Source organism: Calypte anna, chromosome 1 (genome assembly GCF_003957555.1).
Source record: "Calypte anna isolate BGI_N300 chromosome 1, bCalAnn1_v1.p, whole genome shotgun sequence".
Lineage (NCBI taxonomy): Eukaryota > Metazoa > Chordata > Aves > Apodiformes > Trochilidae > Calypte > Calypte anna.
Genome location: NC_044244.1, coordinates 81,624,919 through 81,650,712, shown reverse-complemented (window position 1 = coordinate 81,650,712; position 25,794 = coordinate 81,624,919). Strand labels below are relative to the sequence as shown.

General features: G+C 40.4%; 1 protein-coding gene across 1 annotated transcript in view; it reads right to left on the bottom strand.

Moving 5' to 3' along the window:
* Positions 1-25,794, bottom strand: part of ZBTB20 (zinc finger and BTB domain containing 20) — a 450,959-nt gene that overhangs the window by 144,157 nt on the left and 281,008 nt on the right. Inside the window, exon 5 of the mRNA XM_008498352.2 lies at positions 19,723-19,823. The gene's annotated coding sequence lies outside the window, so the exon portion shown is untranslated. The remainder of the gene's footprint in view (positions 1-19,722; positions 19,824-25,794) is intronic.

Here is a 25,794-nt window from a genome sequence, read left to right as displayed (position 1 = left end):
GATATTTTATAATTTCCTTCTTGCTTGCTAGTTAGAGCCATTTTTTCTCTATCAGTGTCACTAAATCACAATTTGGAAGCATATAATAGTCAAAACATAACATAAAGGAGAGCTTTTCTTTATGCCTGGACTGGTGACGTAGCTATCTTCTTCTGCAAGGCTGTTTATCAAGCCAAGCTGTGCTTACTCTCGAATGGCTGAAGTTCACATTGCAGCTGATTTGTCTGAACAGTACTTCAGTGCGAATGTGAAGCCCACTAAGCCTGACATCCATCCCCTCCCTGCTCAGCAAATACAGCACAGTTACAACACTTGTGGGGTCACTGCTGGCTTTCAATGCGATGAGGATTGTACAAGCTTTCTCTATCTATTTTCAGCTGAAATTTCTTATTTTTCTATCTCTCTCTTTTTTACACCCTCTTCTCAATATGTGGGTATTTCTTAATAGTTTGTAAAAGTAGACTGGTGCCATCATATACTTCACACAGGGTGCTCCCAGCTCTGCTGGTGGGTGCACCGGCAAGCTTTGCAAGAGGCAACAAAGACCTTTAGAGAAATTGTTATCATCAAACTTAACAGCAGGCAGTGACTAGAATTTTAAAAGGCATTCAGTGACAAAGGAACGACCCTAACCTGCTCATGTGCTCTTGAAAATGCCTTTAGGCAATCAGTGACATATTTAAACACCTAAATGCTTTTGATAATCCGGCATTCAATAAGTAGATCCCTCCACTGCAGAGTCTCTGTAAACATGAAAAGTGACAACAGCATGTATATGTAGCCAAATGTAATATATAAAAACCTGCTATAAGGCTGACATTCACTTTTCAACCTGAATATTGAGGTATGATCCAGAGAGGCTACGCTGTCTGTCAGGCAGCAATACACTCTCTGGTTCTAGGTATCTGATCATCCCTGAATGCTACAGAAATAACTGCAATCTATTCTGTTTCTGTCCAATGTGAGGTTGTCTGGGAAGCTCCAGACATTATTTGCCCCAGGCAAAATCTGCACTCACTTCAAGGGTTCAAAGAGTATTGTTCATTTACTTTATTGAAGCATTTTTTCCAGTTTCAAAATATAGCAAATTTGACAATTATGAAACATGCCTAGTCAGTCAGGTGTCAGTACCACCAACAATCAGGATGGCAGAGCATTTTGAAGCCCTGTTTTACAGTAAAAAAATCACTCTCCAGGAAATAATTTCTTTTAGCAAATAATGTTTACAACTCAAAGGATGTAATCCAGTTCTCCACTTCAAAAATAAAAGCATAAGAACAGTGATTAGGTCAGATAAGTGAATGGTTAAACTAGTTAGAAAATCAGGGTCGCTCTCTGCTTTAATTCGATCTAGCTTTCAAAAGTACTGGCACAAAACTCTTCTCTTACAGAGACCTAAATACCAGCTATTGCTGAAGCATCAGGAGAGTGAAGTAGGAGTTCAGGAGAGCTTTCTCCTATAAACCTTTTTTATTTATCTGGCCAGGATCAGGTTAAACACTGTCATTCGCACTTCTTCAGCTCAAAAGTCCTGAGTACAGTGATCCCACTGGCATTTCATGACTCCTGAGGGGGATGACTGTCTGTTGCAGAGCAATGCCAGTCTCCTCCTATCCCCCCGTTCCTGCTGGCACCCTGAGGCAAGCATCTGGGAGTGTGTGCTGCCCCTCTCTGAAGCAGGTGCAAAGAATGGTAGTCAGTGTGTTCGCTCCCCATGAGCCTGCTGCAGGCAGACAGAAAAGCCTGGAAATCCCTCCAGTAACCCTCCCGGGGGAGAACGAGAATTTAGCCAAGTGCACTTAAGACCAAAATTGTTGCAGAACGGAGACACATACACTTGTTAAAATCCGTCTGTAACATTCCCTCCCATCCTCCCCTTACTGTGGACCGATCTGGATTTCTAAAGAGTATAATTATGTCTTGCACAATGATTATGAGCTTTGGGAGCTCTCAGAGAAAATTTCCTCACTGCACATGTGGCCATTGGCTGACATACCAAACAGATATCACTCCATTTGTTATTTATTTTTTTCTTTAACCCTGCATTTTGCTGGGACAGAGGCCATAGAGGAAGGACAGACACCCAAGCCCTGAGCCAGGTTCTGCACCATCCTGGTGTCTCCCAAGGGAAAAAGGGAAGAGCCGTAAAAATGACCTTAGTTTGCTAACACACCCATTCCTCTGCCTGCCTTACTACCAACAGCTGGATGTCTAATCTATCTGTACATCACCAGCAGACCCTTTACCAAGAATTTATTGACACATTTTTAATCTGCCCCTCTTGTTTTATGTTTTTCCATAAAAGACATACAAAATAGGCTTTGTCTTTCCCTAAGCAGATGCTCAGAATTCACTCTATGCCCACGCAGTGACATTAGTTTACAATCATTGTCAAGCTACCTGGTAGCTTTTAAAGAAAAAACCACTGACTGCTAAAATGCTAACATCAAAAATTGCTATAATACACTATCCTTGTTTCTAAATGGATCACTGAGGGACTGGATGTCAACTTTGTCAATGGGAGATGCCTTTGTAATGAGGGCAATTAATATTTTCATTAGAAAACATCCTTCCTGAATGAGATGACACATTGTCCACTCATGTGAAAATGGCACTATTCTATATCACAAATGATACGCTCAGTCAAGAAGAAATTATTTCACCTGCATGCTGTGAAAATTTCAAGGCACCTGCACTTGGTAAAATAGAAGGTAGTCAGTCAGCTTGTATCCCAGAGGATAATGGACATCATTCCTTTTCCCATCTCAGTCACCATCTTTTCCATTTCCAAAGGGCCTCCAAAGATGAAAATGAACTTGACAATCATTCTGCAAGGCAAACTGATCCTGATTCTTCCAGTCACTTTGTAATTCACTGCAGATGGTGAGAGTGAGATGTTTACTGGCTGGCAGGTAATGAGCCTCCTTGTAGATAATTGTGATGGACGGGCAATCTTGCCTGCTGACAAGAAGGCAACTCAACATGGGCACGTGGCATTCATCCATGACTTCATGGAAAAGGAGAGCTGTGACAATGTACATAGGTTATACACTACTCTCCTCTGTTAATGTCAGCATGCAGCTACGCTTAAGCCTTTCCAGTTCACATTTAAGTAGCGCAGAATTGATCCTGATTGTCCATGAAAGTAGAAGAGTCTGATTTGTGACCTAATGTTTACTCTTCTATAAGAAGAAACTCAATCTGGTAAACATCTAGATATTCCCTCCTTCCAGGTAATGTGATTCATCACAGCTGTCAGTGCTTCTTTAAACGAGAAATGACCCTCATGCATATTATAAAATTCTGTGGAAGAATTACATAGACCTTTGTCAAAAGAAGAAATAGCACCTTTATTCCCCCACTGGGCTCGTATACACATTGTGAAAGGCCTAAGTACACTGAAATACAAGTCACTACTTCCATTTCTATCCCCACCCCCATATAAAGGAACTCGTACTAAGAGATGTACACACTGTCCTGGTTTTATTTATCTCAGCCATAAGGGTAGTGGATTTGGACAAGCTCAGCCATTTGACGAGATATACTTAAGCAGCTGGTTCCAGGAGGAAATCAGAGTAATTCAGAAATGCAACAGAAGTTAACAGAAAAGCTCTAACTCCATTTCTCCTCTCCTCACAGCTTCATGAAACAAAAGCAAAAAAATCATACACTCAATCAAATACCAACAATGCCTTTTGTTTCACCAGAATATACTGATTTTGAGAGAAAGGAGATGTGGCTAAAATTAATAAAACACATAATTTAAAAAATATATTTGTATATATACATTCCACAGATAGACAACACTTGGTCATAGATTTCCTATTGTGAATCAAATATCATTTCCCTCCCTCGTGAAATCTGATCATTTGTACTGTACCCAGACTTCAAGACTCGATAAACGATCTCAGTGCTATAAAAGTTTCATCCAAAACCTGTATTTTCATAGATTCACTCCAGATATTCATTCTACTTTAAAGACTCATGTGATCATCGCTTTGATCGTCTCTCCCTCAGCTCTATTAGGGGCACCATCTCTACAGGGCTTGCAGCTTATAAAAAGACCACCATATTTTGATATGCCTTTGATGTTGTCTTCCAGAGTATCTTTGATTTTTAAGTTCTGTTCAACTCTTTCACCATTAACCTTGATTTCACTTAGGAATTAATAGATCTATAGTTTTCTTAGAAGGCTAATTTAGAAATTCTGCTTTCTCTGGCACTATTTTTCTCCTCTGGAGAAAGATAGGTGAAACTATGAAAAACTGACAACTGTTTACTAAAAAATAAAACTAGAGATAAGCTAACACCTTTCTTGAATTCTGAACAGAGCTTACTGCACAACTCTCTCACATATCATCATGCTTCCAGCAAATGAAGTGGTTCTGCAGGATGATGATGATGACCCACATAGACCTTTCACAAGGCCACTGGTGACTGAGAGCTGTTATTAATGAATGACTCCTCAGTAGGACTGTGGTCTCAGTCCTGTGCTTGAAGACAAAGTCTCCCCAACATACACTTGCATTCCCCCCCTTTTTCAGCACTCAGTGAAGAAGCTGAAGATGAAAAGGCCAAAGAACAACACTGTTTCAAATAAACTAAACATAGAGCAGTAAAACACTCAAGAGGAGAAACCGACACTGTCTTTCAAGTCTCTTTAGTAGGCATTTTCAATTTTCAGTTTATGATATTTGAGATTTATTTCCCCTCCTCAGGAACCACTAAAGGTAGCTGAAGATTCATCTTCACTGGTATAAACAGACAGATGAAAGCTAAAACCAGGTCAGCCATATATACATGCATACACCCCACAGGATTTATTTATACACCCTAACTACATTCAGGTGACATTGAGACACATTTCAGGTCCTAGAAAAAAAAAGTTCCAACTACGGAAGCTGTATCTCGGTGTGTCTTTCCCTCACTTAAAACTATCCTGTCTTTCTCCTATGAAGCTGTTTATTTCCTATTCTTTAGATGAACAACTTAGAAGACTTAAATCTCCTCCCCTCATTTAAATGAAGCTGTTGCTAATGAAGATGAATACACTCGGTCCTTGCAGCAACTGTCATGTGCATGCCCGTCCTCTTCAGTATCTGCACTGGGCCATCACTGCAGCCTGTTGCCTTTGTTAAGGCACCCCCAGGCCAGTTTAAGGGTTCTTCCCCAAGAGCACCCGTAATGATACCATAGTTATCATTCTGGGCTCACACTCTAACATCTAACCCTTGAGACATGAGGAGCTTCTGATAAACTCCCCATGATAAACGAATCCAAGTTCAGCTCATCAGATATGTGCCCTTCCGTCTGATCCTTCCTATCACTTATTGCACTCGCTATCTAAAACATCTCTGGAGAGAAGCACAGGCTGGGTGCTACATGACCTGTTCACAGCACTTCTCACCCTCCACCACTGAACTGCACAGTCAAAGATAGCAGCTCAAAAGTCCCACCCCAGGCTCCCTGCACAGCCCCACGGCCAGGCACAGTTCCTGCTGCATCACGCCTTTCCCAGAGTCTTAGCCCCGCTGGAAAGCATTCAGCATTGAGAGGACCCGTCTTTATGCTGATAACACTAAAATATAAAATAATGCCAACAGCTGGTGCTACAAATGGCTTTTAAAAACGATGTTCATTCACTAAAATTCCTCTTGCTACTTTTGACATGAAACACGCAGTCTCTAATTATTCTGATCAAGACGGTGAAATACAAAAACAAACTTTAATTGTGTTTAACAGATATTTAATCAGGACTCACTGAACTACAGATTAAAGCTGAAATTCATAAACCATAATTACCCAATTGTCGCAAGCTTTTTGGTCCACATTCTGCTTCCGTCTGGGCGTCTGGCACTTTGCCCCGAATTTCTTTTAGTGTCTTCTCAGTTTCATTGCTGTTCATGTTTTCCAGCAGAGATTTAGCACAGATTATAAAATATCTGTTCCTGGCAACTTTATTAGTTGTTTTTTCTTATGAAGATTACATCCCTCCTCTCCTTATCCTGGGGCTGAATGAACAGGCGTGTGTCATGGGTTATTTCTTGACACAAACTACCTTTTCCTCCTATAGGAGGGTCCGTGGTAATCCCCTATCCTCAGGTTCTGATTCCCTGACCACTGCCATGCTACCCGCGCATCATCCAGATATTGCTTTGAGTATGGCATCCCACATACCTGCCATTATTTCTTCCTTTCTTCAGAGACAGAAGTAGGTGGAATACAGTTAGCTGTTTTGGTAGGGGCTTTTTTGTGTGCTTGATGCCCTGTACTTACATTTAAGAAGACATCATGAGAGAAATGCACTTCCCATGGGAAGCAGAGAGCAGTGAGGTATATGCTAACCACCATTTCCTCTGGGAATTAACTGCACGGGCTCAGACTAGCTCCCAAGAAAATTACATTGTCCTTTAGTACAGAGAGACTGATTGTGCCAGTTTCTGGGGACTTCTGTACACTACGTGCAGGTTAGGTGGGTATTCTAAAGGCAAGGATTTAACATTGATTTAACGTTTATGGGAAAGTGGTACTGATATTCAGTATTTTTACAGTCATCTATGCTCCCAAGTATGCACAATCCAGTGTTACATTCTAGGCAGAGTTCTTTAAGTCACAAAGTCTTCATTCCTAGCTACACTATATTGTACTCCATCAGAAAAAGGCATGAAACTCGAATGTGAAAGCACAATCCATTAGGATGAGACAGACACACAGTAGAGGTTAGAAAGTGATAAACTGAGATGCTTTGTGAAACCACATCTTCCGATCCACAAAAATGTCTCAACTATAGATCAAGTGATTTTGACACAATCTTCATTTTATTTTCACTGTGGACTTTTAGGATTTGGGAAAGAACAAGTGGAAGAAATGCTACTCAGAAACTTCAGAGAAATGACAGCCAGTACATTAAAGATATAGAAGGTCTATTTTACTGCTACTATACAGCATTAGAAGTGGGTTCTGCACAGAGATGATGCTGAACTTGCTGGGAATGGATGGGAATTTAGATACATCTTGCTTATTTGTGTAAATAATCTCTCCACAAAAGTGCTCACACTGCACTGAAAATTTAAGATCATTCAAACTACTCCTGTCAGAGATGACTTCTTATAAAAAATCCTTCAAAGTCACTACTGCAGAACCTCACTCACCAAGAATCATTCTCAGGACTTCACAAGGAAAGGTTATGATGTGGCCTTTCAGACACAAAACTGCTTACACCAAGGTGTAGGTCAGGCTGGTGAACATCAAGGACACTTTGCCCCATCAGAGTGGTGAAGTAGGTTCCCATGCTGGCTCCAGGCCTGCACAGCCAGCCTGCTCAGCTGGGGTGAAACACACAATTCCTGTCAGCCTTAATCACTCAAACTCAGGGCACAAGACAGAGTGGGGGGTGATAGGGAGAAGCTGGCACTGTGGAAGCATGGGATCCCAGCTCTCTAAGAAACAAAAGAGTGAGCTGGATGTCCTTCCATGCAAACCTGCTATTGCTTTTTCTCTTAAGTCTGCGTGAAGATACATGAAACCACATACTGAAGTTCTGCCAGAGGTATGTGTCATTCCCAGTGATTCATAAAGTTCAGCCTCCTTTATTATCCCAACAGGAAGCAGGAGAATACAAGTTAAACCTTTATCTATTTCCTTGGACCTGTTCATGACTAACATGCACAGCACACATGCATTTTTTTTGACATAATAAAAAATAGCATTTATACCATTTATTTCTATCAGTCATTTTGCCCTATTGCCACTTACACTTCAGGCTCTTTTGAAGAGCCTGGAACTCCTATTCCCACTGAATCAGTGGCATACCTTCCTCATTGGTTCCTTTAGAGAAAGTCTTAAACAAGCAGCATTCTATCACCTTAGGGGTCACCGCTGCATGTGTATCAAACTGCTTTTTTGTTTGTTTGTTTGCTTTTGAAACCTTCTCCAAAGCTCTCAGGACATGATTCACTTGAAGGTCTCTGCAAGAACCCATATCTTACATTTCACAGCAGTCAGATACCAGACTTGGAAGACAGTGAGGCAAGGAAAAATATGCTATTTGTTTCCCTGTTTCTTTTCCTACGTGAGAGCATGAATTTTTTCTTTTTGTCAGCCAGGCAGTCTGAAGTCCAGTCACAGATCTTTGCATCCTGTGAAGAAGTCTGATGAGAACATATGCTACAGGATGGTGGATGGCTTGCAATGCAAGGCAAGCCTGATTTTTCACAGAGTTTCCTAGTTTGGCACAACTGTTTGTCCGAGGGTTTCAAGCTCTGTGTTTAAATAGGGATAAAGAAACTCCTATCCGGTGCCAGTGTCATTCTCCATTCAGACCGTTCCTCTGAAAATATCCTACTGCCTTTGAGATGCAAAATGTATCATTTTCATGTAGTCAAGGTCCCTCCTTGCTACACTGCTAAATCTATTTAGCAGATTCTTCTTGGTATAATCTGTCCCCAGACCCAAGGAAGCTCAGTGATTTTAAGTGTTTTAAGCTAATGATAATGGTTAGTGCTGAGAACAGATGTACCTGGCTGTGGTGTGATCTATTCTATTGGGCTGTTAGGAGCTGTGCATTTATACCAACTTACCATTTTATGTCTGCTTTCAAGGTGTGATGGCTGCATGGGGTGTAGTCTTTTTCCCCTGACATATGTATCATCTTACCTATGTTTTTTGGTACATGGTGACTGCATGTTTGTTGCAGTGGCATGTGCATGTTTGTTTTCAGGATTCTGTATGTCTATTCTTGACACTCACTGGCAAGATGATGGGAAGCAGTGATGTATACCTACATTCATACTAGACCATAATCCAGCAAACGGTTGCACAGATTAGATGTGCATGCAGAGAATCTCATGGCTATGCTAGGTATTGTTGAAGTTTAGTATCCCTGATGTGCAGGCTTTGTGTCTGCATGAATTGCCTGTAATTGGTGGCTGCACTGCTAACATGCTATGTGGAAGCTGTTTTACTATTCTTCTCTATCCATAACACAACAGAGTGTAAAACTCTTCAGTCGTATCAATAAATGGTGCTTCACTTCCCTTCAGCACAATGAAGTGAAATTTCTACTGAGAATTATTTTCTAGATCATACTGCAGGCTTGGTCTTGCCATTCACAAACATCTGGTATTGCCACCCCATAGGGACCATGTACTTTCAGGGCTCTGATGTAGAGATCTTGTATCTTAAAGCCTCACACCTCAGTCCTCTAACACAGAAGCAAATTCTTCCTATTTACACGGACTATACAACTGATGTCTTGCCAGTAGGAGTTACAGAATTGTACTCTTGCAGAACAAATGCACCCTTAATGGGTCCATGATATTGCAGTGCAACAGGAATCATGCCTACTGAAAATTAATGCAGCCTCCTTAAACAAATCTCATGCATGCAACCTCCTCCCTGTGAGAATTCACAAAGCAGATGCAAATAAAATAACCAACCACATAGGGCTCTAGCAGAGATGTCATCTCCACCCGGACTAAATGAATGGATCTTACAAAGGGAAGATCCAACAAGACTAAAATCCAAGACCATTTAAACCACTGTGACCATGGACAAGCTGACAGATATGCAAACACAAGACAAGACTATATCTCAACAGACATGCAAATTACTATCCTGATCTGGAAAGACTAATTGAAGGTGTCATAGTGCAGCTCTGGGCCAGCACATCACCAGTTCAAGTTATGAACTGTATTTTGAGCACGAAACACTGTTCTTGTGCTAAAGAGCAGGGCAGTGATGTGTTGCACTGCTAGAAGCAAGAGATTAAAAGGCTAAATTCAGGAGCCTCTTTTTCTCTGATGGTTTGCTCAACTTGACTAAAGCAGAGCCCAGCTAAAAGCACTTCAGGTTTCTCAAACAAACAATGAAACGAGTATAATAAATTTAATTTTCATTTCAATACAAAGAAAATACAACTCAGATGCCATTATATATATTATCTCAATTCCCTAAATCATGTTCTGGGCATTTTGTTTCTTTGGAAATGCATTCTTACAAAAATACTACAGGTTAAATACCTAAGACATAACTTTGTAAATCAGATAATTTTGCTATGGAAGTGAAGAATACATAAATTCTATTTCTGACCTTTGAGGTTCTGCCTCAAAGGGTTTCTAGTATTTTTTTTTCACCTGTTTGTCCCATTTCCTTCTTAAGCCCCTCTATCACATAATTCAGTTTGCCTTCCATAACCCCTCAGAAACATGCTATAAACATCATTACCTTTTCCCAACTTCTTCTTCCCCCTGTTAGGATATTATACTGATGCATAAGGAAAAATCTGGTATTTTATGTTTTATAAGACACTTGAAGAGGATACACACAAAGTGCAATAATATTTTCTTCGGGGTACTCAGGAGGGAGAGCGAAGGCTGTTTGCCCACTGCTAGGAATCTGGTCTTTATATGAAACTGGGATCTCTGTTTCTGCAGCTGGTACAGCCGTTTCTTTCCCACATTTTACATTCCAGCTAATAAGGTTTGCTTTCTAGCGTTAGAATAAACCATCTTCATTAGAAATCATGTTGCTGGAATCAGGTACTCCTCAATAAAAATACAATTTTAGTGGCAGCAATCTGGGATTTTACAGACTGGGACATTATATGGTACCACCTATACTTGGCTCACATTTTTAAGGCTTGCTTCTCAGCTATAACATTGAGAAATTTCTGTCACTTCCGTTTTGAATGAAAATTCCCGTTGATAGAATTCAAAGAAAAGGCCATGATGCAAAATACAATATCCGAGGCTCTAAAAAGGCTTCCTTACCTTACAACACTGGTGATCCTACTCCCATTTGTTATTATTACATATCTGTATTGGTGTATACTGGACTATGAGTCTTTGCAAAAGACAGTCTGGACTCAGCTAATGGTACTTTTTCAAACTTCAAGTAATAATACTGACAAGAAGTATCACCTGGAAATTACAGAATTCATGACCATAACCTTCCAAACTAGGCAAGGATACACAACAGAATGATTCAGGTATTTATACAGATATCGAGACTATAACAGAAACCCCACAACTTTCCAACACAAACCAGCCATTTGGGTCATTCTGGCACAGATCATAAGCTGCTGTGAAGGACAGGGAAGGGGCAGAGAGCTGATGGCCAGCAGTTGCCATACAGCCCACTGGGAGCACACCACTGCTCTCCTTCACACAGTGCTCTTTTCTCCATCCCTGCCTCGGCCTGCCCCTCATGGCACCTCCTGCCATACGGGCACAGCAGAAACACCCCTGGGGCCAGGGGCAGCACGGGGGCATTTGAGTAGGACAGCAGCTATATGGGGACATGTGGGGGGAGCAGGAGAGGAGCAGGCAAAGAGGTGAAGGAGCTGCCAAATCACAAGAGCCCTCAAGGCAAAATGAAAAGACACCAGAGACACCCTGATACACTGCCTGGCACAGAACCCCTCCAATGGCTGTGGTTTCACCAGCACTGACAGGCAGAGGACCAAGATGCCTCTCACCCCAATGAGAACAGCTGGCAGTGGATGAGGCCAATGGCATCCTGGCCTGTATCAGGAGCAGTGTGGCCAACAGGTCCAGGGAAGGGATTCTTCCCTTGTACTCAGTGCTGGTGAGGCCACAGCTTGAGTCCTGTGTCCAGTTCTGGGCCCCTCAGTTCAGGAAGGAGACTGAGGAGCTGGAGCAGGTCCAGAGAAGAGCAAGGAGGCTGTGAAGGGATCCAGCACAAGTCCTGTGAGGAAGGGCTGAGGGAGCTGGGGGTGTTCAGCCTGGAGAAGAGGAGGCTCAGGGGAGACCTCATCACTCTCTACAACTCTCTGAAAGGAGGGGGTAGCCAGGGGGGGATCAGTCTCTTCTCCCAGGCAGCCATCAGTAGGACAAGAGGGCATGGACTTAAGCTCTGCCAGGGGAGGGTTAGGTTGGATATTAGGAAGAAATTCTTTACCGAGAGGGTGATCAAGCATTGGAATGGGCTGCCCCGGGAAGTAGTGGATTCTCCATCCCTGGAGATATTTAAAAAGAGACTGGATGTGGCACTCAGTGCCATGGTCTGGGAACCACAGTGGTAGTGGATCGAGGGTTGGACTTGATGATCTCAGAGGTCCTTTCCAACCTGCACGATTCTGTGATTCTGAGCACCAGGCAAAATAACGGTGACAGAAAAAAAAATGAAGCAGATGTTTTCTACCCTAAAGTCTCTAATGTGAGAGAGGGAACATAATTCTTAAAGTTTTTCTAAAAGTCATTAGACATGAGTTCTCAACTGGCAGGCAGTGAAGCCAGAAAACATCTCACACAGACAGGGGCAAGCAGCACAGCTGGCACCACAGCCAGCTGCATCTGGACCTGGTTATCAATGACCAATAAGCACTGCGTGGCACCTAAGGTATGCCATGGCTTGAAAGACTGCTGAACATTCACCTTTTTCCCCTTTGGGAAGTACTTGTACCAAATACCATAATGATGGCAACTCATAACCCAGAACTAAACTGAACTGGACAAACCCTGGGGTGGGTGGAGGGGGCTGAGGAAGGCAGTGATACACTTGCAGTGTAGGATGAGGAGGATGATGCTGTTTCATTAAGCAAACAATAATCATTTCTGTAACCAGAAAGGAAATGAGAAAATGGCAAAAAGCTACTTTGACATGATGCAGAGAGGAAAGCATTCACTAATTTCTAGCAGCAGTCTTCACTCTTGCAGCAATCTTTATAGGCTGACCAGAGGTATCAGTTGTAATTTGCTTGTAAACCCTCCAGTTGTGAAGAAACTTCTTGTGAGGGAGGGGAAAAATCCCTAATTATTAAAAACAACCCCAGGCTGTGCCTTGAGGTTTTGGTCTGAACCCATCACCTTAAGCAGAAACCTTTCAACAAAAGGCAACAAGGATTTCTCTGGGAAACACTACAGGATCTGGCCACACAGTTCCCAGTAAAAACTGGCCTTTATTCTGCCTCTTCCTCATCTCATTATTCCCCAGAGATACAAAAAAACCCCAGGATTGTCAGGATTTCTATAAGAAGATTTGGCATGTTTTTCATATTTGTTTAGACTGTAAGATATAATTTGAATTTGGGCCTTGCCTCCCTCTCTCTCTCACTTCGAAGAAGAATGAGTTATTTGTTCTCTGAATAAGTATTTGTTATTAGTGGATCAGACATGGATAAGGTATATTATTACAACCATGTTTGTTAGGTATGATTTACATTGTTTGCTGCATATCATCTTAGGCTGTCTTTAATTTTGTTATACTTTAGGGGTTTTTTGTTTGGCTTTATGCATTTAGTCACAGTTGGTTGCGTTTTGAACTTTGAAAAAATTAATACAAAGGAAATTAAAAAAAGAAAAAGAAAATATTTTCAAAATTATGTGGAAATCAAATCTATCCCTCAGTAATTTGATTTGTAGGAAATGGAGAGCAAAGCATTACAAAGCATTACAAACAGAATGCCTTGAAGTGCATCATAATTACTTACATGTGCAAATACATTGTCTAGGTTTAGGCATCCAGTGATTATTAGTCATAACAATTCTATGCCCTTAAACAGGGTCTTTCATCCAAGCTTCTTCAAGTTTGCATAAGCTATCTTTATCTAATGCTTGGGTACCTGTGAGTACTCTGCTGGCTGTAAGGGCAGAGAAATAGAAGCAAAAGTTCCCCAAGTTAAAGGACAAATTATGATTTGGTATCAAGATAGAGAAGAGCTGAAGATGATGGCATTCTAACCATCAGAGGTCAAAGATGCAGAAGCCTGTAACTATTGCTATGTTTTTACAACTTAATGGGTATGTAAGAATGCGAATTCATTTCAGACCTGTTCCACAAAGTTTAAAGGCTGAAAATTGACACAAATCAGAGCCATGGCTCATCTTTGGTAGAACTCTGGCATATACAAAAATGTATCAACATTTTGTATCAAAGCACAAAGACTGGCATATTTGCCTTGTTTGGAACTCTTTACCAGTGTGAATGTCTCTCATCCAAGGCTGCACAATCGGTTTTCAGACCATGAATCCTTTGTGGAAATTTGGGCTGAGTGTCAAAGGAATCTGGAAGAAGGTACCCTATAAAGTTTAGTTGTTACAGAGAGTCCCAAAACCAATTTCACGCTTGTAAATTATTCTCACATTGACCTCCTAAGTTTTAAGTACTCAAACCTTATAACAAACCTCTGAGCATGTGATATTACAAACAAACTTTTCCACAACTCCTGCCAGGGAAGAAATGCTGGATTTTACACTCTTCTACTGTTTACTTCCATGCCACTTCCTAACTGCATAGCTGTGCTGCTCTCTCTCCCAAGCCAGGAGAGGAACCCATGTTTTCTGCAGTCCAGGCCCTTTGCTTCTTGCTAGCCAAAACTCCCACCTTAATTTACTAGAATATACGTTTTCATACTTCACTAGACAACCAAAATCCAAGACCACCAAATTATTTTTGCTGTTTCATTTAACCGTGCAGTAATGCTAATGCTTTAAACTACTGCTCAAATAGCAATAAGTGCTGCACTACAGTTACTGACCCACGTAGGTATTCAACTGCCTGTTTGAAAGATTTTACATTAATACATCCCATTTTCATTTAGCTTACATTTCTGTGCTCCGTGTAGCTGAGACAAGAAAGCATTTCTCTATACATTCCCATTACCTGTTATGCTTTATACTTATAAAAACACTGGGTATTATTTATTTGTCTGGCTGACTGACAAAGCCAGGCATCAAAGCATGATTCCAGTGTCACATACTTCAACACTCTAATCTTTCAGAACTTGTAAAGCAATCTCTTACGACGCTTTGTGGGCTGTGAGATCACCCTGACAAACTGTGATAATGTTGGCAATCTCTGAATGGGTGTTCATTTGCAATCTTACTACAGAGGAATTGCTACGTTTCCAAATTTGAGGGCTTGACATAATCTGTCTTCACAAAGCTATCAGGGTCTGTCATAAGGCTGTCTGTGACCCAGGGATTTTATGGGGTTAATATCTATCCCCAGTGCAACTTCACTGTAAGCAGTGGAATTACCTAGTGTATGACTTCATCTATTTGCTTTCTTTCTCTTTATTTAAAATACCCCTTATTTGTATTTTTTTCAAGTGCTAAAAGCACCTACTACTAACATCTGAATCATGCAAGGAAAAGTGATCCTCCAAATCATGACCACTTTCTTACAATTCATGCCAAACCCTCTGCACCTCTCATCACATGTAATGGCTGAGAAACAATGCAAATGTCAGGTCAAGCTACAAAGCTACTGCCATCATCTCTTCCCTTCCGTATGCTCCCAGTACTGGCAGTCTCTGGGCTGCAGTCCACAGGATATCCACAATTACGGCCCAGATTGAGGGAGGGGTAGAAAAATGATGGTATTCTGCCAAATATGTCAGAACCTGAACTTGATCCATTTTAAAACTGAAACTGGGGACTGTGGGACAGCACCATGTTCTCCATAATCCATCTAAAGAAAGGAAAATAATTTACCATCTCAAAAAAAAAAAAAAAAAAAAAAAAAAAAAGTTAGAGTTAGAGGAGAGCTAACATAACTATTTTATATTTGGCTCTGAATGTTATCTTTAACTAAAGAAATATGCTGTCTCAATGTAGACGAAAGATTTTTAAAATGCTGTAAGACTGTTAAGCACCTCAAGAAAAACTGAGACAGAACGAGGGAGAATCAGACTTCATCATACTTATGAGGGCCACAAAACTGCGAGTGAAGTAATTTCATTTTGAAATCACTTAGGAGTCCTTTAGAAAAGCTGGGAACAGAGGATGGAAATAGAAAACTAAAAAAAGTGCATCCAGTGTTTCAAAATAAGTTCCCTGCACAACACCCTTTCCCTGCTATCATCCCCTTAGGCAAATTTACCAACTCAATAGTTCCTCAGAGTTAACAAAAGATCCTCCCCCAGATCCTGCTCAGGGTGTGGGTGAGCCACTGGGTTCTGGCTGTGGTTGAGCTAAAAAGCCCTTGCCAGGGCACAGACCCCCATGCCAGCGCAGCACTTACTTAATTTTGTGCACACACTTAATTTTGGGTACTGGCTTGGACATTCTGCTGGATTAACGCTGGGATGTTTTGCTACACTTAGTACATTTTTACAACAGAAGTTCCCTTCCTTGTATTATTCCATGTAATCAAAACAAAAATTGTTAAAGATGAACTGTACTTTGTTTTATCGCCATTTAAGCTATTCTCTGCATTCCATTCTCTATGGGAAAGGGAACTCTATCACTATTCAATCTCGGGAATAAGCACCTAGCTGCAATGCTACTGGAAAACTTTTGAATCATAATAAATTCCAAACTTGCATTTTGGCCTGAAATTACAGCAAACTTCCTCCTGCTTATGTTGTTAGTAAAACGCCTACTGCTTTTACCAGGAGCAGCAATTATCCCTGGTGTCTACTTCATCCTTCAGAAAAGCGCATGCAGCCTTGGAAACCTTAGGTAAACATTTTAACATGTTTATTATCTTACTGAAGTCAGTAGGTTGCGTGGATATATTAAAAAAAAAAAAAAAGGCTGCACGAAAAGATAGCACAGAGATCTGTGGGCTTCAAAAAGTTAAACAGCTTCACTAATGCAAGCACTGCAGATAGGGCTGTTCTGAACACAGTAGTGAAAATGGTGTGTGCTTGTCCTTCATAAAATTCCCTTCTTGATTCTTAAATTTTTATTTTAGAGTAAGCTAAGAACTGGTGAATAGTCACATAGTTATTATGTGACTCTTTTCTACAGAAATCTATTTTTAAAGAACAAGTCAGAGGGAAGAGCTCTACCTCTCAGCTAGTGCCATTTCAGAAGGTTTCTGCTAACCACAGTGGAATTATAATATTTCTCCTTTTTTGTTTACATATTTTTAGTACTTTTAATGCTGACAATGTCACCAATGCACCAAAAATTTTCTCAAACATAAAGAAAACAAACTATCATTGGTAGATCACTATTTATAGAGCACAAGAATTCATAAATATATTAAATTTGCGATAAACAAGGAGTTACATACCATGACAGCAACCTTCAATGTAATTTGTTTGTCACATAGATTACATCCTTGGGGACACCCCATAAAACTGATTGGGTCAGAGAGAGAAGGAAAACAAGTGAAAAACTTCTCAAAACTTCAGCAAATGGTGGGTTTTAAATACAGTAACACCAACAATCTCACTATGAATTTCTTTCCTCCTCTTTCTCATTCTTCTTTGCAGGAGATTCAGATCATCAGACTGAGAACCACCTTGGCCCATCAAGAATAAGGAAACAATATAGGTTCAAGTACACATTTCTGAAACTTTAATTTTTTCAAGCAGATCTGTCTTTCCAAACTATAAAGTCCCTGGAAGATTTCTGAAATATAATACAGTAAAGACATCTGTTGTGTTAATGTAGGTTTTGAGCAAAAAGCAACAATCGCAAAATCTGGGTTTGATACATTCAACACACAACACAGAAAAGCAAAGGGGAGGAGGGCAGAATAAAACAATAGGAGTTTTAGACAAATTTTAATACTGGCCAAACTCATCCTCAAATCAAAACTCTGATGCTTTGTCTGTTTATTAGCTTTTCTGAAGCTTAAGCAAGAAGGAATTTGCCAGTATACTTTGCCTGTACCACTCTGGTTTCATTTTGTGCAAGAAAAAAGACTCAGCTTTCTTCACTCTTCTCAACACAGCTCACTGAATTGGAAGATTTGATACACACATACAAAAATCCAACATATTTTTTGATACCATTTGGAAAACAAGTCAAATTTTGCTGTTTCCGATGCCTGAGCCAGCTTCCTGTGTGGACTCAAGTAATAAGGGCAGAAGAGCAAGACAAGAAAATCCAGGGGAGTAACTGAGTTGAAGGTTCTTGATCATTAACAACATTAACAGACTGCACTAATGGGTAATTCCACAGTACAAACTTCATCTGGATCATGTGAGGGCATGAGATCACATTTCTGCCAGCCCTTATGTGTGTTCATGTTAGCAGAGAGGAACAAAAGATACCAGCTAAGGCACAAAGCTTGCTGGTAAGAGTCAACACAACAAAATATATTTCAAAAACTGTTACCAGAAGACTGAATTTATGATGGATCTGTGCTTTGTGCTTGGAGGTGACAGAGTTCTCGATCTGGTAGAAAGTTCCCAAAGCTCAATTTACTACATTGTCAAAATATAGCCTGAGGGGACACTCTGAGCATCTTTCTGACTGGTGATGAAAGAACCTCACTTAGCTTTTAGATCTCAAGTTTAGCTTCAAGATAGTAGAGTAGAGAACAGAACATCTTTTATTTTATGCTGAGTGTTCACAGTGTTCCTCTTCAGCACAGAATTAGGTTTTACTGTATAGAATTCTCACACACAGTTCACTGATGGGTTAGAATTCACACCTTCAGATTTTGGGATATACTTCACACCCTTCATTGTTACTGCTACTAAAGATACAAAGACAGTGTCCTCATGTCACTGCAGCATCTGTAATAAAAATCTTTGGAAAATTTGAGGAAAATTCTGTCTTTTACCAGGCCACAGCATGTTTTATTCAGCCTTGGAAAGGCTTCAGAGTGCAGTAACCACATTAATTGGACACTATATGGACAGCCAAGTATAGCTCAGTTATTGTGCAGCTCTTGCTGTTCCTTGTCATGTTGCTTCATAACACATTTCATGTTTTAACCAGTCATATATACATATGAAAGCATTGCACAACACTGGACAATGCTACAGATTCACAGGAAATAATTGCTTCATAAACATGAAGCAAGCTGCACAAATATAAATAGCATGGCCCAAATCTGTTCTACATTATGCTTCTGCAAATCCATAGCAGTCAACTAGTACCAATAACAGAATAGAGCAGATAAGAGCATGTAAAAATATAAAATGTGGTTCTACTGTACAGCTATCCATGGGCCAAAGCCTGCCAGACTGCCATCAGTTACATTCTCCTTCTTTTCCAGCATGGCTTTACAGGAAATAAGAAAAATAAAAGAGTATCTGTGATTTCTAGTTCTCTCATGCACTGGAGGACACATGTCCAAGAACATATGGACTTAAATGTGTCAGCATCCTACATCACTCTTATTTCAAGAATGTTATTAATTTTTGTGGGTGGAGTCCAAAATTTTAATGCCATATTAGCACACAGTGGCTGTTTTTGTAATGCACATGTCACTTTGGAGAGTATGTGCAGCAGCCCAAAGATAGCATTTTAACTTGTTTTCAAGTGATTTTTCTGAACTGTAATACTCTCAAAAGACAAAGTATTGATGCTAGTAGCAGTGTATTTTACAATTTTGTTTTCACAGTTTCACCCATCCATCTCAGTTCTGACCTCCAGGATATTATGCTATTGCAGGTCTATGCTCTCCACATAGAGCTGTTTCAACAAATCTCATTTTGCTCTATAATACATAATCTGTGACTTCAGGATTGGTATTTCCAATGCTGAACCAAGCTATATCAGTGATATTTGCTACCCCTGGCAAAAAGCAATACTAAAATCAGAAAATTCTTTGCCCTGCTAACTTTACCTAAATTTCAGTCCAAATCTTCTCAAATGAGTTATTCTCTTTAACCAAACTTGCAGGTACAGGCAGATACTGTGGCTATCAGCCATGCAACTGCTCCAACTGAATACAGAGAGAAATATATTGCCAAGGCATTTTTGGCTGTGAATCAACAGGTGGTTTGGCACCAAGATTTCTACCTGTTTGTGGTTTTCATCTTTAGTTTCAAAACAGAAAATGAGATTATACCTTTCAATGCTGCATCTCAAGCAGGCTGCATGGACAGCAAGGTTTCATTCCAACCAAATCGCTCTCTGTCTTGCAAAGTTGAGGAAAACTGCCAACCACTGCTGCTCTTGCCATCAAATGATGTTAGGAGAAGGCAAAAGAAAGAGAGAGAAGAAAAAGGAAAGGAAAAAATTAAGTTTTACATAAACAACAAGCTGTATATAACAGCTATTTCTGAGAACAACAAAATATGTACTGGCTTTTGTATAAGGAAACAAATTTTAAAAAACACCTTTAGAACAGTTTAATACAAGAGAATTTTTTTCTTAATTGGATACAGAGAATTTTTGTTTAAATTCAGTTCCAAGAGATACAACACTTGCAAAATACATGATAAAGGGACAATATCAAGGAAATAAATGTATTGCAGCATCAGAAAGAACTACACCATTACCAAGAGCTCCTTCAACAAACTATCCTGCTAAGCATAAGCACTTAAAACATATGTTCTTGCTTGCAAATAGCCCACGTTGCAAGAGGTGAGTTTCATTTTTTTTTATTGTTGTTTTTAGTCTTCTGCATGGACCTAGCTCTGCCTTTGGTGAAGGTAGTGTTAACACACACTGAATGCAGAGGGAACCAAATGCAGACTGTGCACTTGGAAAAATCACACCCAATATGTTCAGCTGATGCCATCATTTTCTGAGGAACAAGTGTAGGCTATGGAATACCACAAATAATGAGAGACCAGTGGCTTAAAGTAAGCTTTTTGGAACCAAGGGAGCATACTTCAATACTTTCTCACCAATAATTTGGAATATGCATCTTCAAAATAATAGTAAAGAGCAGTCTAGAGATCCTTATTGTGACAGAAGTTTCAATGCCTTTTCTAAGAGTTCTTCAAAGCAACTCTCAGCAACCATTAAGAGAACAGTCAGCAAAACTATGCTTCTCAGATTAAAGTAAGAAAATGAAAGTCAGTGCCTCTCTACAGATGTAGACATAATGAGAATGACGACAGTACATCAGCTAGTACTCAAAATGGGTCCACTTTAAATAGTGCACAGAAAAGTGGATTCCTAATAATCAGCTACACTCTTTGTTTTGCCCCAATAACTGTAAAACCATTTCAGATGTATGTACTAATTTACCTGCAGAAGATGTGAGCTGCATGCTTAGACTGTATTAAATCATCTACATTGCTAACAACTGGGCTCAAGAGAAAATGGAGCTACTTTATCATGAAGAAATGTTCAAGGTCAGCTTGGATGGGACTTTGGTCCAGATGGAGGCATCCACACCCACGTATGGGGATTGGAACTGGATGATTTTTAAGGCCCCTTCCAACCCAAACCATTCGGTGATTCTATGGATTCTAACCACCTGGGGAAACAGGACTCCAAAGTGTTCTATTCCTGAGCTGCAAGAAAAAGCCAAAACAAAACACCAAGTGGGTCTTTCTTCCTCGTGAAAAGGTGTTTCCACAAAAATTCACTGCTCAGGTAACCATATTTGGAAATTTTCCACCAACTAGCTAGAAAAAGGAAGGAGAAAAAAAATAGAACCTTCTAGAACCAGCAATTGGGCAATGTTTGTTTTAATTTTTCTTGGGTAAAACAGTTATTCACAAGGAAAATTTTTATTTCAAGAAAAAAAATTTCCACTGAAAAATCATTCCAATGGAAAATGCCTAGCCATGGCTACAGAGGCCTGACCACTGACTGGCCGCAGCCAGAGGAAGATGAATGCCAAGGTCAGTGGACTGGCTCTGCCAGTCTTCTTGCACAGTCATGGGCAAAGCACTTCTGTGCCCCATGGTGCTATTTCTCCTCCAGCCTTTCTGCCTACATAGACTGTCTGCTCTTTAGGGCAGGAATCATCTCCTACTGTCTGTTGTATCCAGCCTACTGTAACACACACATTTAGTGATTTTCAGCACTGCAGTAACAACAACATTTTGCTCTCCTACAGCAGCCGGTTCCCAATCCTGAGATGAAGAAAAAACCACAACCTATAGCTGCACCACATTGTTAATCAAACACTATTGTATACCATGGAGGGAGGGGAGGCGCTGCCTTTTCATCATAGAACTAATCAGAGTTTATACACACAAAATCAGACAACTCTATAGTCCAGTCTTGTGATCTGTGCTCCAAGCTGCCAGAAATAAGGCAGGAAAGAAGGGGAGTCAGGGGGGGCAGTGTGTGTGTGCATCGCCAGTGTTCATAATGAAAGAAGAGAGATGACTGGACTAAGAGCTGATGAGGTTACAAGGCAACAGCAGTGCTATGAGTTGTTTGGGCTTAAAGCCAGATGTCTTGTATTTCCTTTGATTGTTTCTAAATAATTAATGGTATTAATTTAATCATGTGACCCACCCTTCCACCCCCCTTTCAGTATTTGGCTCTGTGTGCTAACACTAAACATGAAGGAGGAAAATGGGACTGTCTATAGCACACCGAATATTGATGCTGTGTGTGTGAATTACAACAACTGAGACTCATGTCCATAAGACTACACATCTACAGCACCTGCACAGGGTTTGCACAAAGAAGATCAAGTAGTAGCCCTCATACTCCGTCCATAAAGCATCTCAACTATGGCATATGGACCTTGAATGTTTGAAGTAGTAAAATAGATGGTACATCTCTCTCTCCACCCACACTAAGATGAACCTGCCACTACTATTTCACGTAACATTTTCTGGCAAGCTCCCAGTTTTCAGTCATGCTGGTTTGCTTGAAAGAAACACTCAGAGAAGACTGCTTGTCTTGCTGTTCGAACAAACAAAATAATCACGCATCTTGAGCTAATGGTCCAAAGCTTAATGAAGATCATAGAAAAGAGGCTACCCGTGATGTGAGCATCCCCTTCTGACTTATCCTCATAAGCCACTGCTGCTGGCAAAAGGAAATGGATTATGAGGATAATAAGTAACCCTGAGCTTTGGTCTAGAAAAAACTTTGCTTGGTACAGTAGCAGTCAGTGGACGAAATGGCAACTATCAGAGGTAAAAATTTCAATATTTTCTGCATGATTTTCTATACCAGAGCACGGCAGCAAAAGAAAGAAGACCTGTGCTCCTGAATCTCACTTTTTGGGGCTGCAAGTCTCAATCACACCAAGAAATCTTAGGAGGATACTCTGACCATTAAGGTTGAGTATTAGGACTGCTGAAATGTAACAGAAGAAAGCCTGAACAAACGAAGACTAAAAAAGGCAGCTCCTTACTCCCTCCATGTGTATCTACTTAGTTAAAATGTTTACCCATTGTGCTACACAGTGTACTCCCGGTTCCCCATATCAAGTCTCCAGTCCCACCCATCTTATCTACCCTTTTTTTCTACCATATTTCCACTTATTTTGAATCCCATGGTATTACCATCAGATAGTATTAAATGGGGCTACTAAGAGGTAGGGGACAAAGATATCTGACAGCTTAGAGCAGACCCTTCTTTGTCCAGTAAATACTCAGATTTCTGAAGGTAAGGACAAAGTGACACAAGATCTTCATAGATGTTAAAAGAAATCCACAAAAATATGCACAAAACTAACCTCATCAAAGAGTATCTCCCCGGAGTCAGAGAGGGCTTGGTTAAGTCTCATTTTTTTATATTTTATATCCCTATTTGGTTGCCATTCTGCAGATAGACAATTGGATCAAGACCTGCATTAGTGCCTTCTACAGTTACAATGTTTTAGCCAAAGGAAGTGAAGCCTGAAGAGTTCCCTCCTAGAAAGCCTGGTCCTAATCTTAACGGACTTAGAAATCAAGGTCTAGCAATGCTACAGGTGCACCAAGTCACCAAGCCAGTTGGGCTCATAGGAACAAGTTTGCTTCCTTACAGAAAGATCATATCAGATGTAGACCCAAGCCATTCAGCTGGGACTGGGGCCGAGTCAAAACCAGCATCAGACCTGCATGCTGCAGAGAGTATCACCTGGAGGGAGCACCTTGACCACCAAATTGCAGGCTGCAGCACTGCAGAGCAAGTGGCAAGAGTGCTTTGGGTATCAGATCTCATGGTATGGTGTTCTTCTGCAAGAAAGGAGCAGAATATCACCCTGACTGTGCTGGGAAGTGAACATCTCACCTTGTCCTGTAAGTGTTTCTCTAAGAAGATCAGGAGGTTGAATAACAATGTGGCTTTATTTCTCATGGACACGTGTAAATGGAGAAAATGCTGAATAATATTGGTTAAAACAAGAAGAGTAGCATCCAGACTTGAAATGACTCCTTCAGTTCCTACCAGCTATCTGCAAAAAGTGGCAGCAGCTGCACAAGCAAGAGGAAACCCTGATGCCAGAGGATCTCCCCTTGGAAGCCATTCACAGAAAATGGGCACTGTGGTTTTGAATTGGAACAAGAGGAATCTGCTTCAAGATAGGAATGATCACACAGAAATTACTAAATTGTTTGTAAGGTAGAAACCTTGGAAATAGACAACGGTGATACAGATGAACAGCATTTGAATTGGAGCACTTTACAAACAGCTCCTGTATTTCTCTGCTTGTTTTTCAGGTCTTTTTGGGGTGGTGGCAGAGTGAGAAGATGGCATTTCTCCTATGGCGACAAGGATCCCTGAGAGTGTCTACATGTCAGACTTTGCTGACAGTGTCTCTTGTTCCTTCTGCTTTGTTCCTTTTAATGATAGCTTTGCAATGAATCCCATTTGTGAGTTGCTCAAATAAATGCAAATTTTGTCTTGTAAGCAATACCCTCCAAAATACTACTGTAACTGAAAATAAAAATGTTAGGAGCTCAAAGGAATTTGGTCTTCCCCGGTGTCCTCATCTCCCCAGTGCACTGGATTACTTGCTATTATTATATATGGAGTACCAAGCAGTGTACTTGCTATTATAAATATGTACTGTATTGAAGTATATAGCCCAAGTCCCCTGGGCCCAATATTCTAATTAGAATTACAGTTGTGCAAATAACTCATTTATTTGGCTAGCTGACCAAACTGAGAACACAGAAAGAAAAAAAAAAAAAAAAAAAAGAAAAAAAATCAAAACCCCACCTGGTTGTTTAACAAAATGGGCAAGTTTGTTTGTGTTCAATACATTTCAATTAGAATTGACTTTGTTTCGAAACAAAATCAGAAACCTTGTTTAGAAATACCAAAACAAAAGCTATCAACTTTGCAAAATATTTCTTTAATTTTTTTTTTTTTTTTTTTGTTATTTTTTTTAAGGTTTTATCTAACCTGTATCTGAGGCAAGCAGTTTTGAGCAAGTGAAACATTTAACTCAACTGTTCCATTAAGATCTAAATCTAAGGACTCAACTGAGAGTCAACTGGCTCTCAACTTGATGCAAGAAGAGCAAGGAGTCAGGGGATCTGCATTCTCCTCTTGGTTCAGCCTGTCTCTGTGACCAAGGTGAGTTATTTAGTTTTTTTATGGTTGTCTCTCTGTGCACACTTTGTCTCTGTCATGTCTGAGCTCGTCAGGGTTAGATGCACCTCCTACAGCGTGTCTGTACAGTGCCTAACAACAGATTGCTCATCTCAACTGGGGCCTATATGATTTACTATAATACAAATAACTGCTCGACTGCAGTCAAATCTCTTTTTAATGCCAATAGTTTCACATGCATATATTTAGCAGTCCATCAGGGGAACATCAGCTTATTTTTTAATTAATTACTTATTAATAGAGGTAAAAAATGAAAGGATGAAAAGTCTAGATTTTTCCTGCTTCATCAATTTCAGCTCTCAAAGAAGGCATCTCGTTTACAGCTAGCAGGAACCAACAGGGACATACACTGAATGAAACCTGAAACCCAAGATCCCCCCAGCATTTTTTTACCCCCATGATTTGGGGACAAATGCTCTCAACCCTTCAAGGGAGTGGAACATCTCCCTTATGAGGAAAGGCTGAGGGAGCTGGGTCTCTTTAGTTTGGAGAGGAGGAGACTGAGGGGTGACCTCATCAATGTTTTCAAATATGTAAGGAGCGAGTGTCAGGGAGATGGAGTTAGGCTTTTCTCAGTGATTACCAGTGATAGGACAAGGGGTAATGGGTGTAAATTGGAGCATAGGAGGTTCAAGTTGAATATTCGAAAAAATTTTTTTACTGTAAGGGTGAC